The sequence below is a fragment of the Euprymna scolopes genome, chromosome 13 (assembly GCF_053919585.1).
Source record: "Euprymna scolopes isolate OS-2025 chromosome 13, ASM5391958v1, whole genome shotgun sequence".
Lineage (NCBI taxonomy): Eukaryota > Metazoa > Mollusca > Cephalopoda > Sepiida > Sepiolidae > Euprymna > Euprymna scolopes.
Genome location: NC_136494.1, coordinates 44,816,965 through 44,838,356, shown reverse-complemented (window position 1 = coordinate 44,838,356; position 21,392 = coordinate 44,816,965). Strand labels below are relative to the sequence as shown.

General features: G+C 34.1%; 1 protein-coding gene across 4 annotated transcripts in view; it reads left to right on the top strand.

The window, feature by feature from the left end:
• Nucleotides 1–21,392, top strand: part of LOC145292001 (ubiquitin carboxyl-terminal hydrolase 46-like) — a 184,516-nt gene that overhangs the window by 60,111 nt on the left and 103,013 nt on the right. The window lies entirely within an intron of this gene.

The window sequence follows — 21,392 nt, the reverse complement described above, 5'->3', positions numbered from 1 at the left end:
GTTTAAAAAATTGACCGCTTTTTTTTTTGTTCAACATACACCTCCAAAGACATTAATGTTACCAGGCTACCATAATGTTAAGAAAATTGAAACCATTTTTAGAAGATGGACCATTAACATTTCCAAATCTATCTATATATCTATAAAAGTGAAAGTGTCTCTGTGTGTGTATCTGTGTGTCTACATTTCCCTGCACCATAACTCTGTCAATTTTAAGTCTACAGTCTCGAAATTTTATATAAAGGTACTGAGATTTGGGAAAATCCATGTGATCGGTTTTCGGCCAGAAATTTGGCGATTAAGGGGTCAAAGTTCAACGATTTGACCTTTGAGAACTCTACCAAACTCCTCCGACAATTTTGGGTCTAAACACTTGAAATTTTAGATATAGGTTCATTGAACATGGATCTAACTTAATAACTTAATTTGAGCCCAGAACAATAAATTTTAAGGGGTCAAAGTTAAAAAAAATTGACCACTTTTTTTTTTTGCTCAACATACATCTCCAAATACCTGGGCAACGCCGGGCACCCATGCTAGTATATCTATAAAAGTGAAAGTGTCTGTCTGTGTGTCTGTCTACGTTTTCCTACACAATAACTCTGTCAATTTTCAGTCTAAAGACTCAAAATTTGATATACAGGGTATTGAGATTTGGGAAAATTTTTGTAATCAGTTCTCAGCCAGAAATTTGGCTGTTAAAGGGTCAAAGTTCAACGATTTGACCTTTGAGAACTCTATCAAACTCCTCCATCAATTTTGGGTCTAAACACTTGAAATTTTAGCTATAGGTTCCTTGGACATGGATCTAACTTAATAACTTGATTTGAGCCCAAAACAAATGTTAAGGGGTCATAATAGGGGTCAAAGTTAAAAAAAAATTGACCGCTGCAGTCTCTTCCAAATTACTCAGATAATTTCTGGTCTAAACATTTGAAATTTGACATAAAGGATATTCAGAGATAGGGTAAGCTTTTTAATCGGTTTGGGTTGCAAACTTGAGTTACCAATATATAAATGTATGTATGTTTGCATGCCTGCCTAAAACTTTCGACAGAGGCGGCGGATTTTTACAAGATCAGTATCGTTTTGAAGTTCGATCTTTCAGACGACAAATATCCAAAAATTGCCTAAAAACATTAATATCTTCACCTTCAACTGGGCACTTTTCTATAAGGGGGGGAGTACTTTTTTCGCTGATATTTTCGGTGGCCATAACAGCAAAGACGTCAGGTTTTTTTTCCGTTCTTTTCCTCCTTTGCAGTACGAGTTTAAGCCTGCCTTCCTACTACCATTTTTTTTTTCTCCACATACACCTCCAAACACCCAGGCAACGCCGGGCACCCATGGTATTTAATAAATAAATATATTGTGTTGGTTAATGTGTTCGCAACCCTTGCTTCAACATAAATTTCAACATTACTGCGTTTCTTTCCTTCCTCACTATCGGCACTATTATTGTGAAAAAAAAATTGTCATTTTTGGAAGATGTCTCTGTAGGATTTTAAAATTAATGCATAAATACATTGACATAGTTAAGTGATTAGACAACCCTTGCTTCATTATCAAATTCCACATTATTCTTTTTCCTTTTTTCCCCACTACCGACAACAAAATTTTTTGAAAAAAAGATGTCATTTTCAGAAGATTACTCGGCAGGCTTTACAAACAAATAAACAAATATATTCAGAAGCTTTGTGATTAGGCAACCGTTGCGTCACTACAAAATTCCACATTACTGTGTTCTGTCCCTCCCTACTACTGATACCATCATTTTAAGATAAATGATATCATTTCTTGACCATAACTCAGCAGGTTTTCCAAATAATTACATAAATTCATTCACGCGAATGATCATTAGGCAACTTTTACTTTGCCACAATTTTCAATATAATATAATTACCCCCCTCCTTACTACCACAACTGCCAACAACACATTAGTAAGAGAAACGATCTCATTTCCGGAATATGATTCCATAGTTGTTCCATATTTTTGGAATATGACATTGTGAAAGATTGCATAGTAACCCTAAAATGGACATTACTCTCTCCAGCCCCACCCCAAAAGTGAAGGTTTGTTAATTCATAGAGAACTTCAGAGCACGTTAAAAAGCAACATAGTCATGTGTCTTTCTACTCACCACTACAACTGCAACGTCATTCCCTGAAGTTAACATTGAAAATTCAGAAAAATATTGTTGATCACCTACAGAAACCTATAAATTGTCTGGGTTTATTTCATTACAAACACACCAATCAACTAACTCACATTTCATTATTTTTCAAAATTCTTGGATATGTTACTAATTTCTACAATGAGTTTTCATACTTTTAACCCACATTATCGCCCCACTCTTACGAAAAAATAACATTGATGTATTGTTTGGGTTGATTATTTCATTAAAAACACACCAATCAATTAACTCACATTTCATCATTTTTCATAATTCATGGATATGTTACTAATTTCGACACTCATTTTTCATGATTTTAATCCACATTGTCGCACCCCACCTTACGAAAATAATAACTTTAATATATTGTCTGGAACGATTATTTCATTACAAACGCACCAATCAATCAACTCACATTTCATCATTTTTCATGATCTTAGATAGTTTACTAATTTCGACAATTATTATTCATAATTTCAACCCAAATTATGGCCCCTTCCTTACGGAAAAAATAACAGATATTATCTGGTTTTATTGTTTCATTACAAACACACTAATCAATTAACTCGCATCATCATTTTTCATAATTTTAACCCACATTATCGCCCCCCCCCCTCTTCTTACAATAATAAAAACTTTGGTATATTTATGTTTGGTATGTTGTTTATTTCATTACAAACACATCAATCGATTTATTCACATTTCATCATTTTTCATGATTCTTTGATATGTTATTTATTTCGACAACCATTTTTCATAATTTTAACCCACATTATCACCACCCACCTTACGAAAATAATAACTTTATATATTGTCTAGGCCGATTAATTCATTACAAATGCACCAATCAATCAACTCACATTTCATTATTTTTCATAATTCTTGGATATGTTACTAATATTGACAATAATTTTTTTATAAATGTAACCCACATTATTGCCCCTCCCTTTTGATATATGGTCTGGCTTTATTATTTCATTACAAACACACAAATAACTTAAGTCACATTTCATCATTTTTCATAATTTTTGGATATGTTACTAATTTTGAAAATAATTTTTGGTATTTGTAACCCACGTTATCGCCTACCACCTTATGAAAATAATAACTTTGATATACTGTCTGAGCCAATTATTTTATTACAAATACACCAATCAATTAACTCACATTTCATCATATTTCATAATTCTTGGATATGTTACTAATAGTTTACATAATTTTAACCCCTATTATCATCCCCTCTTATGAAAATAATAACTTTGATATATTGTCTGGGCTGATTATTTCATTAAAGAAAACACCAGTCAATTAACTCACATTTCATCATTTTTTATAATTCTTGGATATGTTACTTATTTAGACAATCGTTTTTCATAATTTTAACCCGCATTATCGCCACCCCCTTACAAAAATAATAACTATGTTATAATGTCTGTTAAAAATATACATGAAATGAAATGTTTTAAATCATAAACTGTTTCAGCCATTTTCGGCACTGACTTCTTATCTCCCACCCCACTGTTAAAAATATACATTAAATAAATTAATGTCTAAAACGTAAAATGTTAGAGCCATTTCCGAGACTTGACTCTATATTTCCCACCCCAGTTAAAAATATGAATGAAATATAGTAATGTTTAACTCCTAAATGGTTTTGACCATTTTCTGGACTAATTTCATATCCCCCACCCCACCGTTAAAAACATACATGAAATAATGTAATGTCTAAATCGTAGACTGTATTAGCTTTTATATATTAGATAAAGTAATTTTGAGATCGTAAACTACTTTAACCATTTCCAGGCCTGACTCCGTATCCCCACTCCTTTTAAAAATATATATGAAATAAAGCATTTTTGCGATATAAACTGCTTCAACCATTTCTGGGACTTACTCCATATTCCCCTTCCCACCTCTTAAAATATATGCTGTGTCGGTTATTTTGTATTTTTTTTTGTAATCATTTTGTTTCGTCAACAGTTTACCTATAACAAAAAGCGATCCACCTCTGAAACTAATGAGATTTCCTCTGTTTGACTTTTACTTCTAGCAGCATTTTGGTTGGTTGATCAAAGTGTCATTTAAGGTTTCATATTTATCAAACACTAGAGAATGCTTCTTTATTCCCTTTAACATGGCCACTACATTTTATTCATTCAGAATATCAATCCCATTTCTTTAATTTGATTACACATAACATTTTTGACACATCTTTACGTCAGTGCCTTACACTAACATTTCCACAAAGGTCTCCATTACAGAGACAGATAAAGAAACATATATAATTCAAAACATGAGGTTAGAAGAATGGCCACAGTCAAATTTTTAGTTTTTTAAATAAAAAAATATTTATTTAAAGTTTCAAATTTTCGGCTTATAACAAAGCACTCATCAGGACTTTTTTAAAAACAATATAATACATTTTTTTTTCTTACTTGCCATGATGTCATTTGGCACAGTCTATTTGTCAAAGATGATGATTGTGTATTGTCCAATTCAGTGGGTATGGGTATGCCGGTTCTTGCACAAATGTGTAGTATTAATAGTAATCCACTTTTTAGAAGCAAACGACATCATGGCAAGTAAAAAGAAAAAGGAAATCCTGGCAAGCCGAAAATTTTAAATAAATGAATATTTAAAAAAAATAAAAACCTACACATGGTCGTTCTTCTAACCTCATGTTCTGAATTTCATTTTCTCCATCCTTCTAAAAAGTGAATTACTAATAATACTATATATATATATATATATATATATATATATATATATATATATATATATATATATACTGGTAAAATCCAAAAACAACAAGGAATAACTTCATATTTGTATTTTTTCAGATATTACAATTGTTTCGACATAAACCAGACAATTTTTAATTTTATATTATTTAAAAATTTTCAGTTACATCTCATCAGATATGTTTGAAAAAAATACAAAGTTTGTACATATCTTGACACGTTTTCATTCTGCTAAAACTACATCGGGCAATGATTACCACCCCCCTTATATTTTTAACATGTCCATCTGTGCTGAATATATCTATATATCTATAAAAGTGAATGTGTCTGTGTGTCTGTGTACATTTCCCTACGCAATAACTCTGTCAACTTTAAGTTTACAGACTCGAAATTTGATATACAGGGTAGTGAGATTTGTAAAAATCTATGTAAGCGGTTTTCGGCAGAAATTTGGCTGTTAAGGGGTCAAAGTTCAACGATTTGACCTTTGAGAATTCTACCAAACTCCTCAGACAATTTTGGGTCTAAACACTTGAAATTTTAGATATAGGTTTCTTGAACATGGATCTAACGTAATAACTTGATTTGAGCCCAAAACAATAAATGTTAAGGAGTCATAATAGGGGTCAAAGTTTTTAAAAGATTGACCTCTGCAGTCTCTACCAAATTACTCAGACAATTTCTGGTCTAAACATTTGAAATTTGACATAAAGGGTATTCAGAGATAGGGCAAGCTTTTTCATCGTTTGGGTTGAAAATTTTCAGTTACCAATATATAAATTTATGTATGTATGTATGTTTGCATGTGTGCCTAAAACTGTCGACAAAGGCGACGGATTTTACCACGATCAGTATCGTTTAAAAGTTTGACCTTTCATAGGACAGATATCGAAAAATTGCCTAAAAACATTAATATATTAACCTTCAACTTTTCTGCAGGGGAGGGGGGGGGTCACTTTTTTCGCTGATATTTTCGAAAGTCATCCTTTCCTTCCGATTGTCTAGCCTTAATTTAAACGTGTGTAAAATGTTTTTGACTTCTAATGGGGGTATGAGACGAATGGATTCGCCAATCATTTTTAAAAAACGGCTATGCTAAACAACCAATGAAAACGCTTCAAAATTATTATAAAAATTGTCAAATTTTGGATTCAATTAGTTCACCGTTTACTACGTCACGGACCGCATTTAATTCTTGGCCGCCATCTTGGTTACTGATCCGAACTACGCCGCCATCTTTGTCCAACACAATATCTCAGAACTTAACAGGTTAACTACGCCATAGACCGCATATTATTCTTGGCCGCCATCTTGGTTACTGATCTGAACTACGCCGCCATCTTTGTTCAACACAATGTCTCAAAACTTAACAGGTTATGCACTCAGCCACCATCTTTTCTTTGATGGATCGGAATTTAAATTCGAATTGTGGCAGGTAAAATTTCTGGGATATCTAAGGATTCAAAAACTACACAAAAGTCATACAATCTCCAACAGAGAATCCAAATGACCCCGAATTTCTCGAAAAGAATGCAACTGTATTTGCAGAACTGATTCAATGTTTAGATGATAGAAGTCTGTCTCTTATTATATAAGACGCATTGGATGATGGAAGGAAAGCATTGAACATATTAAGAGAACATTATTTATCAAAAGGGAAACCGAAAATAATATCCCTATATACAGAATTAACGTCTCTGAAACGTAACGAGGATGAAACGATTACCGACTACGTTATAAGGGTAGAAACAACCGCCAATGCCTTAAAACTCTCAGGTGAAATAATAAGCGATAGCTTGTTGATATCAATGATCCTCAAGGGACTTCCAGCCGATTTTAAACCATTTACAATTGTTATAACTCGGAAAGAAAAACCCATAAATTTCAGCGAATTTAAAATGGCATTGCGCAGTTACGAAGAGACTAATCGTATTCTCGTGGTTACCAATGATCCTCAAGGGACTTCCAGCCGATTTTAAACCATTTACAATTGTTATAACTCAGAAAGAAAAACCCATAAATTTCAGCGAATTTATAATGGCATTGCGCAGTTACGAAGAGACTAATCGTATTCTCGTGGACTCCAGCAATATTAACTCCAGCAATATTATGAAGTTCAAAAATGCTTCTCGAAAGCAGACACCACCAAATCACGCACCTCACCGCAACGTATTCTCCAAAAGTAATTTTCCCAAGAAAAAGAATAAAATTATCTGCTATAATTGTGGACGACCCAACCACAAAAGTTTCCAATGTCGATATAAATGCTCTAAAATGGACTCCGTAAAAAACGTTGAGAACTTTGAGGAAGAACATACATTTCTATTCACATGTAACTTTGACAATACTACAAACGTTAAAAATCTCCTTGTAGACTGTGGTGCTACAGCGCACGTTATCACTAAGGAATCTGATTTTATTAATTTTGATTCAAACTTTAATCCACAAAGTCATTTTGTCGAACTTGCCGACTGTAGTCAAATAAATGATATAGTCTTGAAAAGAGGTGATGCTAAAATATCCCTAAAAAATAATAAAGGCGAAATCTGTAACTGTATTCTAAAAAATGCTCTGTTCATACCTACATTTAAGCAAGACATATTTTCCGTGCAGGCTGCAATTAAACAAGGCACGAATATAAAGTTTGGCCAAAACAAGTCAAAATTGATATGCCCCAATGGAACTGTATTTGACATTAAAGAAAATGGCCGACTATATTATTTAAAAAGTATGGTTCCCTCAAAAACTGCCTGTCACGACTTGGAAACCTGGCATAAAATTCTAGGACACTGCAATACAGCTGATATTAAAAAATTACCAAATGTAGTCGAAGGCATGAAAATAATACCTTTAGACGATTTCCCAAATTGTGATGTGTGTGCACAGGGGAAAATGACAAAATATATAAGCCGAATGTCAGACAAAAAAGCTACGAAAATTCTCTCACTTGTGCATTGTGACTTAGCAGGTCCGATCAGCCCGATGGGGAGAAATAATCTAAAGTACGTTTTGAACTTTATTGATGATTTTTCCGGTTTAATTATGGTTTATTTTCTAAAAAAAAAATCCGACACTATCCTCGCCACTAAGAAATATTTAGCTGATGTTGCCCCGTACGGTTCAGTAAAATATATTCGCTTAGGCAATGGGACTGAATTTACTAGTAAAGACTTTGAACTTCTATTAATTAACCACCGTATTAAACACGAGAAATCTGCACCGTATTCCCCCTTCCAAAATGGCACCGCGGAAAGTGCATGGCAAACCCTTTTTGAGATGACAAGATGCCTACTTATCGAATCGAAATTAGCACATAATTTATGGACATATGCTTTAATGGCAGCAGCATATATCAGAAATAGATCGTTCAATAAGAGGCTAGGAAAAACGCCATATGATGCATTTTGCGGTGTAAAACCTAAAATGAACAGAATGCATCTATTTGGTTCTGATTGTTTTGCATTTATAGAAAACCCCAGTAAACTAAATACTAAAAGCGAAAAAGGTACTTTCGTAGGTTATGATAAAAATAGCCCGGCATACTTAATCTACTTCGCAGCTCAAAATGCCATAAAAAGGGTTAGATGTGTAAAATTCAACGATACATTAAATTTAAAAAATGGCGATCCAGTGGATTAAAAAGGTGAAATATTACCTAGCATCTTAATCGATCACAATGAAAATATTAATAATGACAATTACAGTAGAACTTCTGACGAAAATAGTAACCAGACATGTCGATACCCAATAAGAGAGCGAAAAAGACCAGACTGTTATTCGTTGAACAGCGCACCAGAAAGTTATAATGAGGCGATTAATTCAGAAAATCTCCAAGATCTGAACTACGCCACCATTTTTGTTCAACACAATGTCTCAAAACTTAACAATGAGTCACTTCAGGTTTGGCAGTGGTCGTAACCGCAAAGACGTCAGGTTTTTTCCCGTTCTTTTCCTCTTTCGCGGTACGGGCTCGAGTTTTTTTTTTTTTTTGCTTAACATACACATTCATGATGCTTCTTACATTAACATTACTGCAAACGCTTTTGTTAGACAGAAAGATACAGAGAAAGAGAGAGACAGCGCGAGAGAAATAAAGAAAGCAAACGTATTTTGTGTGTGCATGTCTATCTATTACTACTTCTGCTACTATTAGCACAAACTACGAAACGTGTCATGGGAGATAGCTTTTGGCTGCTACCTTTTGAAACTCTTATCAACACTCGATTTCCGTTTATCGTCTTCAAAATGAGATTTCAGTAACAATTGTATACATAACTGATTTCCTTAACAACAGCATCCCTAACCAACTTTTACCTTCGTTACTTAAGATTTCTCTTCAGAGCGCCTTTTCTCATAATAAACATAACTTTGAAACTATTAGTAAAACATGATTTTCATTAATTGTCTTCGTAAAGTTTTCATTAATAATTCATTTTTTACCTTATTGTTTTTGGTAACGAGCACATCCAAACTACATTTACTCCAGTATACAAGGATGTCTTTTTGGATTTGTTTACTTTTTGATTTCAGTTTGAATTTAACAAAGTTTTTTATTCAAGCATTTTCTAATTTTTCCTTCAACTTTATTTTACACTAGCAGGACATTCTATTTTTATTATTTCGGACTATTAGTCTCATCTTTATTAGTTGTTGTTTTTTTAATCTTTTTTTATTGGTTCACAACGTTTCGGCCAACTTCCTCTGGCCTTCGTCAGGTGGTAACCGCGACGGATAGGAACTTCGAATCTCCTAACTGCATTCTCAGCCATCACTGCCATCCGTAGTTGTTGTCGTCTCACCACATTTTTTACCAATTACCTCTGGCACGCTTTGGGTGGGATTGAAACCGCTATCTTCAGACAATGTTCATCTGGAACCGTAGAGATTCAACGTCTCTATCAACTGCGCCACGGGCCCCGAAGGGCGATCAGAGGAAGTTGGCCGAAACGTTGTGAACCAATAAAAAAAGATTAAAACAAAAAAAAAAACAAAAAAAAAAAACAACAACTAATAAAGATGAGACTAATAGTCCGAAATAATAAAAATAGAATTAACATATAATGCTCATCTCAAAATAAATTCCAATTGAGGAATAATATATATATATACTAGCAGGACATGTTAACCGGCATTGCCCGGTGAAAGCATGCCTACTCCCTTGTAAAAATGAAAGTATGGTTGTTGTTGTTGTTGCCCAATACATAATCTCATGTTAAAATCGTTTTTCGGAATGGGCACTCCCAATCTCTCCATTTAAGAATTGCTTTCAGAATTACCACCCCCAACCTTTCCATGTTAAGAACGGCTTTTGGAATCGACACTCTCAACCTCTCCATGTTACGTATGGCTATCGGAATAGACATTCCATTTTGTGAGATGGGGGGGGGGTCAAAATATTTGCCTCAAATTTAACCTTGATAATCATTGTCAGGATATCCACTTGCAAATACCATAAAACGAACAAAAAAAATTGGGGCGGGCGGCAGTATCGGTCAGATAGAAATAGATTTGTTGCTCATGCATGCATACAAATCTGGCAGCCATTGATTTAAAGTGCAGATCTTTATATCTGGAAAATTACTTGTATTTGCCAAATATAAATGAGATTTTCTTAATCAGCATAGTTGAAAACCTACATAAGTTGTCATTTTAAAGAAAAGTGGAGGTAAGGTAAAAATTTACTTATAAAAAACGTAAACAAAGGTAATGTATGTGCAGTGTCATCTCAAAAACTACTATTATATGCCAACTATAAATGAGATTTTCTTAATCAGCATAGTCAAAACCCAATGCAGATAAGATAAGTAAAATGATAGAAATGTAGATAATTGTAGGAAAATATGTAAGTAATTTAAATCGTCCATATTCTCACATTAAAACTAAATTTTTAAAAAGTTTTTAAAATACATCTTGTTATAAGACAAAGTAAAATAAAATAAAAAGTAGCATTGTGTAAGGTTCGTTAAGCTGCTAGGAAAGCACAAAATAATGGTACTCGTACATTTTTTTTTTTTTTTTAGGGTTTGTTTTTGTTTGGGGGGATGTAGTGGTTTGTTGTTAATGTGTGCATAGGTCAGTGTATCAGTATTTAATTTTCTGTTTATGAGCAGTGATTATGTTTGTATTTGGTTTATTTTTTTGTAAAACGATTGCCTCTTGTAGAGAATACCGCAATATTTGAAGAATTCTGGAGCATTCGTTTATGTATTAAGATAATCAAAATGCAGAATAATCAAATTGTAAGCTCTTAGCCAATGAGAATGGGTGGAATTTGAGAAGGGAGAATTTATTATTTTTCAATCGGGGAAATGAAAAGATTATGTTATGTCTGAGTTTATGATCCAGTTACGATGGATGTAAGCTCAATATCTGTAGAATGTATATTTTTCCTCCCGGTCTTGACAGGGGGGGGGGGTAAGAGGACAATATTTAGGGGGAAAAATAAGAACTACTTCCTCTAAAGATGCTGCAATTGTGATGGTGTTGCTTGTAGGATGAAATGTATGATTTTACTATAATGACTAAATGTATCTAAAATGTTGTTCTAAAGTTACATAAGATAGTGGCTAGACATAAATTTGTATGTGACATCTTTGTTTGTATGCGACATCTGTTGTGGAAAACCTACGGTACTCTGGTCTAGAGGGAATTTTTGTAAACAAAATATTATATATATGGAGATGTTATGGATTTTTGGAGTGATGGGGAGTATATTTATTTATTTATATTTTATTTTTTTTTGCAGTCGTCCTATTCATTGTCCAATTGCATACTCATGTAGAATATGGACTAAAATAATGACAGATTTTGTTAACTAAAATGATTACATTTTCATACACAATACTATATACAGTTACATTTAATTTTCCAATTACAGCTAACAAATAGTCCATGTTCTGCATAGGTATAATGTGCTCCTTGCTTTGCTCACATTGGGAAAAAAATACCACATTGGTCATGTTCACCTTTTAGCAACGAGCATATCAGTAGTAAAGGCAGCAACTACTCGCCACTGCACAACTGTAATTACCACTGACTGTGGGTATACACTACTATCTGCAAGTAATTACATCAAAACATCAGTTACCGCTTAAAAACAGCAGTAATCAACTTGAAACGGCAGTGTTCAACAGCAGTGGTAGTGCTATGAAGTGACAGTAGCCAACAAGACGAGAATAGTGCCCAACACTCAGTGACAGTGTTTGACAATTGTAGACAGCCAGTTTGCCGGCTAGTTCCAGCCAGTGCCTACCATTGTCTAAAAGTGTCAGTAACCACCTGAAAATCACTGTCAATCACCTTTATATCCACCAGTGCCCACCACTGGATATCAATACCATACAATGGATGGCAGTACAAGAATACTGAAGAGAGGCCATTTCATTTAAGAGCAGTTCAATAAGGCTCAACTCTCGCCATGATTGACCAAACACAAGTAATCAGCTAAAAACGGTTATGACTACCAGTGCTCACCATTGAAGACACACCATTTGATTTCAGAGCAATCCAATTGAGGCCGAAACTGAACAGCGGAAACCGACAATGGCAGTTAAAAAGGTAGCCCATGTCTATTAATAGATGCAAGTAAGAGACTCAAAATGGCACTAAATGTCAGTAATCATCAGACATGCAACACAAGCAGACCATCAGCTGTCCCTCCATCTACTAGGATTGTGGCCTCAGGATAGCCCACCAGGGATGAGTGCAGGGTCCCTTTCTATGCGCGACATGGCACTACAAACATCCTGATATTATACAACTGTTGATGGAGCAGCCGCTCTAAGCGCTACCAAATAGTTAGGGCCCCTGTACTCCCAGTCGGGAACAGCAGCCAGGAACTGTTTATCCGGTACCCTCAGGCCATCAGATGATGGTCAACCGAATCTGCTTGCATTGGCATTACGGCATTCCAGCACTCCCAAGTGCCCAGTTAAAGGGATGGGATGTGTCGGGGTGGGGAAAAACGGTGTTCATTATTGCCCTAGTTAGGAAACAAGATCGACCACCGAGTGTTTCTGTCAACTCTCTGTGATTCGACCTCTACACCTGGCTAATAGATAAAGAAGGAGTATGGAAGCCGGGCGATAGACAGTGCCTATCTACTCCTTAAGCGGTTTAGGTTTGCAGACCGGTAATTTGTTTGAGTCACCAGCTCTAGGAAGGTTGTCATCCAAGACTGGAGAGGCCTTCCAGCCCTTAGGTTTAGCTTCTAGAGTTTTCCTTCTCCTAGACAAATCACCTGGGAAGATCTACAGGTCCATCAGCACTGAGAGGGTTTGCCTCACACCTGGTCCTAATCCAGGTATTTCTGCGACACCGCGTGGGTGGTTAGTGTTGTTACTGGGTTAGTTTACAAAGGTTATATATCTACTGAGAAATTATACTCCTCAAAGTGATTATGGGACATTGCTATTTCATTGTTTGTTACTGGAGGAGGGGGTAAGTAAGAGTTCATGCAGTGGATACAGCTATATTTGCAAACAGGTCTGTTGAAAGGAGTTAATATGGCTTAATGTTTTTTTTCCTTTAAATTTATAATTGAGAAAAAAATAAATAAATAAAATTTTCTTCTTTTTTATTTTTATGTTGGCTTAGGAATAGGATAATGCGTTACAGAATGGCTTGATATTACAAATTAACTAAAATTGTTGTACAAGCTCTAGATATTTAAGATGACAGAAGGGTTAATACGTATATTCAATAGATACAAGTAACATCATTTTTGATAAGTACAGGTATAAGTGGAAGTAAATTATATGCTATGTCGTCAACATTATGTATAATACAGTAAATAGATATATGGGCAGATTTCCAGTAGATGCGAATAAATGGAGGTTGTAGATATTAAGTATGTTTCCATTTCTAGTGAGGATATATTCAGTTTTTATTTATAAATCAGGAAGTTGTATTTTGCATTACAGAGTATCGGTTCAGTTTTTGTATTCAACATTGCAAAGCTAAGGAAGAGAAAGCTATTGCTATGTAATATAGATAGCTGTAAATCTAAGTACAGACTGTAGTTAGTAAGTATCTACCTGGTTAAGAACAAACTAGTGCATGACTTAAGGGTAGAAATGTATAGATGTTTAGTGATCGGTCAGCATGCGAAGGTTAAGAGCTTTCTGCATAACCACTTGCTCAGCACCCCTTACCTACACTGAAACTCTTAAAAATAAAAATGACAGTACATTAAAAAATTACGCTAAAACCAGGTCAAAACTCAAACAAAACCAACCTGCCTTCTCCCTTGATGCTTGCATTTACGAACATCCGTGGGCTTAGAACTAATTTAAATGATGTTGAAGCATTTCTCCTAACAAACACCCCGGATATCTTAGCACTAAGTGAGACTAACCTACACTCCTCCATCTCCTCTAATTACTTTAACAGGACGCTGACAGACATATGCATAGGCTTGGAGTCTACATTCAAAACACTCTCCCCTTGACTAGAGAAACTAAACCATAGCACAAAGGCAGCATGCGTACCACAAATTTAACCGACCAGAAATAACTGTAAGAAAGAAATAGCAACAGCTAAGAGAGAATTTATTGAAACCACCAAAAAACACACCGAAGCACAGAAATTAGGAACCCATGACTTCTGGAAAATCTACAACAGTGTAGTAAATAATTGGCAATCAACAATTCCCCCACTCTCCAACAATCATGAGGTTGTTTGCTTAGCAACCGAAAAGGCTAACATTCTTGCCAGTCGGTTTGCCTCCAGCTCCACACTGGACCCTGCTAACCACCCCCTCCCTGACTTTCCTTTGCGGACAGAAGCCACACTAGATGATCTGAAAATCACCCCTTCTCAGGTGCATGCTATCATAAGAAATCTTGACACTGCAAAAGCATGTGGACCTGATCTCATCCCGGCTGTGCTATTAAAAAAGTGGTTCGCCGAAGTAGCTCCAGTTCTCTCCAAACTTTACAACAAATGCCTTAATGAATCTTGCTTCTCTGCATGCTGGAAAACTGCTTCTGTAGTACCAGTTTTCAAGAATTCTGGCGAAAGACCCAGTAAATTATTGCCCCATTAGCTTCTTCCCACTTTTCGCCAAAATATTTGAGACCATAATTAACCAAGCTCTAGTCCATCACCTTACAGATGCTAAACTTCTTACTGACCAACAATATGGATTTAGGCAAGCTCATTCCACAGCAGACATCCTAACTGTAATCTCCGAACATATATACCATTCACTGGACAAAGCTGGGGAGGGTAGAGCGGTAGCTCTCTCTCTCTCTCTATATATATATATATCTAAGGCTTTTGATAGGGTATGGCATGAGGGTCTTTTCAAGAAAATTAGATCCTACGGTATCACTGGAAGAATACATAACATAATTAAATCCTTCTTAGATAAGAGAAAAATCCAGGTTGTCCTTGACAGTCGTACATCTAAACAATATGATATAAATGTGGGAGTGCCTCAGAGGTCTATCCTTGGACTCTCTTATTCCTAATATTCATAAATGACCTCCCTGACAAAATTGTCTGTGAGATGGGTATATATGCTGACGACACCACGCTCTATAACAGACACAACAGGAAAACAAATGAACACATATCTAAAGAAATGGCAGAAAGTAGAGAATGACCTCCGATCCATAGTGAAATGGGGACAAAAATGGATGGTCACATTCAATGCTGCCAAAACTAAACTTGTTTGCTTTAATAATTACAAGAAACCTTCTCTACCACCAATAGCAATGGCCAATGAGTCTTTATCTGAAAGTACATCTTTTAAACTCCTCAGCCTAACGTTCACAGGAAACATGAGTTGGAACAATTACATTGAGAGTATTGCCAGGACCGCTGCGAAAAAGGTGGGTTCTCTCTACCGTGCTAGAAAGCTATTAACGCCCGAAAGTATCCTATACCTCTATAAGGCCACCATTCGCCCATGTATGGATTATTGTTATCATATTTGGGCTGGTGCATCTGCTACTAGTCTCTCCCTCCTAGACAAGGTTCAAAAGAGAGTCGCCAATCTGATAGGTCCTGAATGTCATCTAAACTTCAGCCTCTGTCCCATCGACAAAATGTTGCATCCCTCTGCCTGTTCTACAAGTACTTTAATGGTGAATGCTCTGAAGAACTGAAGCACTTGTGCCCCCTCGATGTAAATACCCCCGACAAACAGCAAAATCCCACCCCTTCACAGTAGAGATCCATAGATGTAAGAGAGCCTTTTACTCCAGTAGTGTCTTCCCCAGAACCGCTAGACTTTGGAATTCCCTTCCAGGTCCCTGCTTCCCCAACTGTACTGACATGCAGAAGTTCAAGTGTAACGTGAACCGACATCTTGCTGCCCAACTCCCTACACGGTACCCCTGATGCTTATGTACCTGATAGTAGCCTCCTACAACAAAGTGGCAATGTGCCTTGTTTGGGGTGAAAATGCAAAAAAAAAAAAAAAAAAAATCATCACTGCCTGCCACAGGTATCCAGTGGATGCCAATGCTCAAAAGTTGAAGACGGACAATTTCAGTTCAGAGCAGGCCAATGGAGGCCGACAATGATCATAATCGCCAGTGACTTCCACTACCTGCCATTGTCAGACAATGCCTGACAGTGGAGGCCAGATGATTGCATTTTGGCCATTTAGAAAAATAAATTAACTGCCCTAAAACGCTAAAATGGCCTGGAAATGGATTATTTTAAATTAAATTTATATCTGTAACTAATTCCTCACTCTGAAATAATTGCTTTTTTTTTTTTTTATATTTCTTACAAGTTTTCAGGTTGTTCGCACATAATTGTCCTTTGCCCTACCACTAACCTGAAGTCCTAGTGGCAAACCTCATCCTACAATGACCTTCTTAAAGCCACACATAATCATCTTTAAAAAAAAATGCACAGAATTTATGTCGCATAGAAAAAATAGTGTTTGCTTAACTGCCCTAAAACGTTAGAATGACTCTGAAATCTTAAGATTATTTTACATCATTTTTTTATTATTATTTAAAATCTATGTAGATATATTTTAATTTCTGCCAAATTTTTCAATGTGTTGATATGTAATTGTCTAAAAAAGGAAGAATTATATTTTGAGGAAGTAGATAGAGCGATTTAACAGGGATTAGTCTACAATAATACCAAAGAAATCTTGCAGTATATTCATTTTTAAACAGTTTTAGTATTAGAGTTCAGTTTCTTGTACATAAAAGGTATTACAATTTAACTTTTAAGTTCTAACTTTTTTTTAGTGGATACTTGGAATTTTTTATAGTTTTGTGGCATATTTATGTGCATTTACTGCAGATTACTTAAAAACCATTAATTTCTGGAGATTTTCAGTGCTATTTCAGATTTCTTGCACAAAAAGTACACTTAATATGGCAAATTTCATTGGTTTTTTTTGTTGTTGTTTTAACAGAGATATAGCATTTTTACTGAAAATGTGAATGGCGAGTTGAAATTATATAAAAAAAAAAAATACCAAAAAGGTGTACCAAATTGACTTTTTTTTGTTTAAAAATTAAGTTATTTCGTTTTTCTTTATAAAATTTTATTTTTATAGAAAAAAAAAACTTTTGTTTATATATATATATATATATATATATATATATATAGAACGCTTGTTGAATGTTATTCTTTCGTTTTTGGGGAGAACAATAAAAAAAAAATGGAACAAAACGTTTTTGGGGAGTAAAATAAAAAAGATTAAAACGGAATAAAATTTAAATTTCTGTTCCATTTTTATAACAACCATAAAACCGAGCATCCACCGCAAGTTTTACCTGTTTTTTGTTTTTTTTATAATTACAAATTTAAATCATTGTGCATTTATTCTTTATGTCGCTAGGTCAATCCTCCCCACCAAGAATATATATAATAAAATAATTATCCCTGTATATAAATTTAAGTTTTACCTTATCTTTTTTGGTTTATTAAATTGTAAAGTGAAACTTCAGATTAGTTACAAAAAATCCGCCAACCCAGTAACATAAGTGCATAAGTACCAACAAAATGATTTTTAATATCATATTTAGCTAAATCCATAACAGCAATTAAATAAATGGTTTATTTTGTCGCTACACCGTAATCATATGATTAAAATTTTAGCAAACTAAAATTTGGGAGACATAAGGGTCAGGAGAACCCAAAATAGTAATGCAGGTACGCATGGAAAAAATACTAGAAATAAAAATTTTGTTTTCCTGGTAAATGCGTGCCTAAATAAAGAAAAGTGCAGCAAATAAAACAATCTTAAAAAATATATAATAATAATTTTTCTGTTCCAGCTGACCACAGGGTGAATATCAAAGAAAAAGAGAAACCGAACAAATACACAGGGCTAGCCAGAGAGCTGAAAGGGATATGGAAGATGAAGAAAATCAAAACAATACCGATAAGAGTAAGAGCACTAGAAACAATCTTGAAAAACTTTGAAGAAAGAGTGTGAGAAATTGGAATCAGAGGAATGACTGGAAAAATACAATGAACAACAATGCAAACAGCTGAAATATTAAGGAAAACCCTTGAATGTGGAGACTAACACACATGAGCCACAAGCGCAAGCCAGACAAACTGCTGCTGAGGCAAAATATAAAGTGCTACATGGAACCAAGAACATTGAAGCTGCATACCTCCAAGTTCTCTAACCCCCCCCCTCATCACGCTCCCACCTCCCCCCAAAAAAGAGTGAGACCGAATAGCCAAGTAGAGTTAAGGGAGAAGGAAAGAGCAAGAAGTGAGCACTGACCAGACCTCCGCTGTATAAGTGCAAAGAGAACTGGGACCTTGGGGAGGCTTATTGCCTCTCAAATTCCAGTGAAGACCAATAATCAGTGGCAAGCAGCTGTTGCAATAATGCAAATTTATTTGCAAATGTTATCGAAAGAGGTGGAGAGTACTGGAAATCTGGGGAGACTTGTCACACTGCTTCCAGGGAACACCACAGGTTGTTTTCAATGAGATATTTGATGACCTGTGTAAAAACTCCTTGTGAGCCAATAATAATAATAGTTAAACAAATGCATAAATAAATAAATAATTGACGTTTCATTTCATTTCGAATCTCAATGTTTAAGTTTAATGGGTGCGAAGTATTTTTTGTGGTGATTGGGCCAGGGTATTCCCGTTGTCACATTTCCCCTCAAAAAACCTCAAACTCAACGATAAAAATAATATTTTTAAAAATTTTCTTTTATTTTTTTTTAACTCCTGAGTTTTACATTTGTAATCAATGGAATTAACGTGATAAAAGAAAAACAAGATGTCCTGTGTGGATGTTCGGGGTGGGGGGGCATTTCTGTAACCCTCAGCTTTTTTTTTTTTCATTACCACTAAGTCACAGTAACGCATGACCAGGTACAACTAGTAAAATGGTTGATTCTGAGATTAAAAAAATATTTGCTTAAAAATATTATTTCTGTTACACATTGAAGTTGCATACTTAGCTCTTTTTTTTTTTTAAAGGAATTTACAGAACTGTAAGTGTTTTCCTCTTATATCATTTTCTGGGGTTTGTTTCTGTTAAAAGCACACAACACACTGTTATTGTTTTGTGAAGTTTCACAAAGATTGTATTATGTTCACTGTCCACGCCTAAACAAACAAATCAATCAAACTGATTAACCCTGGACAGTGTCCAATTAATTTGTTACTACATCATCAAAAATAAGCCGTGAAGTTAGTTGGCTACTAAATTCATCATTTCATTGAATTCCTTTTATCTACACATCTATCCTTCTCCACCTCTGCATATTTCATTTCTGAAATGATTTTATAAAAAGACAATTTTTATCTATTTTAACTTTTATGCTAATAATGTTCAGTATAACAGGTTAAATATTGAGACATCCTTGTAATATTCAATAAGTACAAGGTGTCAAATCCTTAAAATATTTTCAAATGATCAGAAACATTGACTGTAATGAAAATAGGACTTGCATAACTGAACTTATGGACTTGCTCAATGTTTAATTTTGTTAAGTGTCATTAGAGTGTCTGAAAATGATCAAAGTTTGTTTAAATTTTGAGACTAATTTTGTCGCTTACCTATGGATATTCCTTTGGAACAATCTACATAGTTATATGAAACCATGTTTAACATTTTTTCATTTCTTTACGAAAAGCTATTGAAATCTAAAAAGATATATTTTAGAAACACAAAACTAAAAACTTCCTAATTCAAATATTTTTTTATGTTTTTTAGATAAATTATTTGATTTTCTTTTGACTATTATGCTTGTCAGCTATGATATTTTTTTATGTTTTTTAGATAAATTATTTGATTTTCTTTTGACTATTATGCTTGTCAGCTATGATATTTTTTTATGTTTTTTAGATAAATTATTTGATTTTCTTTTGACTATTATGCTTGTCAGCTATGATATTTTTTTATTAGGTTTGTCTTTTGGCTTTCAAGTATTTTCTTTGTTTTTATTCAAATGTTAATTATTTGTGTGCATTAATCGTGATCATCTAAAACAATCCGATTTAATAAGAGGAATAAAACATTACTGTAAATGAACAATATTCTTGAAGAAAATCTGAGTTCACATCGGTCAAAACCACAAAGTGGAAATATAAATATCAATGTTGATGAAGAAAATAGCCTCCATCCTCCTCTTCCCTCTTGAAAAGCAAATGTAATTCATATAAATAGTTAATGCTGATGACAATTTGCTGTGTATGTCTGTTTAGAAATTGTCTATGCCAACTTAAAGATGCATTGATTCAATATGTTTATATAAGAAACTTTTTATCTTTCATTTTTGTTTCACTTTTTTCTTGTTGAATAATGTTATTTATTGACTAAATCTTTATTTTTTATAGGTTAAATTATCATATCTTTTAGTTTTTAAATTATTTGTAGAAATATTTTCAAATTAATATTTTGAATTACAGAGAAATATTCTTATAAAACCTACATCTAATAGTTTTGAGAGTATTCTAAAATATCTCTTCAGGACTAGTTAATCTGTATTTGTAAGTGTTTAAACACTTGTTTTGTTCTGTTTATCGTTTTGTTCAGTTTATTAATTGTTTTGTTCAGTTTATTAATTGTTTTGTTCTGTTTATTAATCAACATGCATAGGAACTATCATCTGTTTTATTTAAGTCCAAATTTTTCAAAGCATTCCAGTTTTGTTTTTTAATTTGTCAAAGCATTCCAGTTTTGTTTTTTAATTTTTCAAAGCATTCCAGTTTTGTTTTTTAATTTTTCAAAGCATTCCAGTTTTGTTTTTTAATTTTTCAAAGCATTCCAGTTTTGTTTTTTAATTTTTCAAAGCATTCCAGTTTTGTTTTTTAATTTTTCAAAGCATTCCAGTTTTGTTTTTTAATTTTTCAAAGCATTCCAGTTTTGTTTTTTAATTTTTCAAAGCATTCCAGTTTTGTTTTTTAATTTTTCAAAGCATTCCAGTTTTGTTTTTTAATTTTTCAAAGCATTCCAGTTTTGTTTTTTAATTTTTCAAAGCATTCCAGTTTTGTTTTTCAATTTTTCAAGCTACCCAAG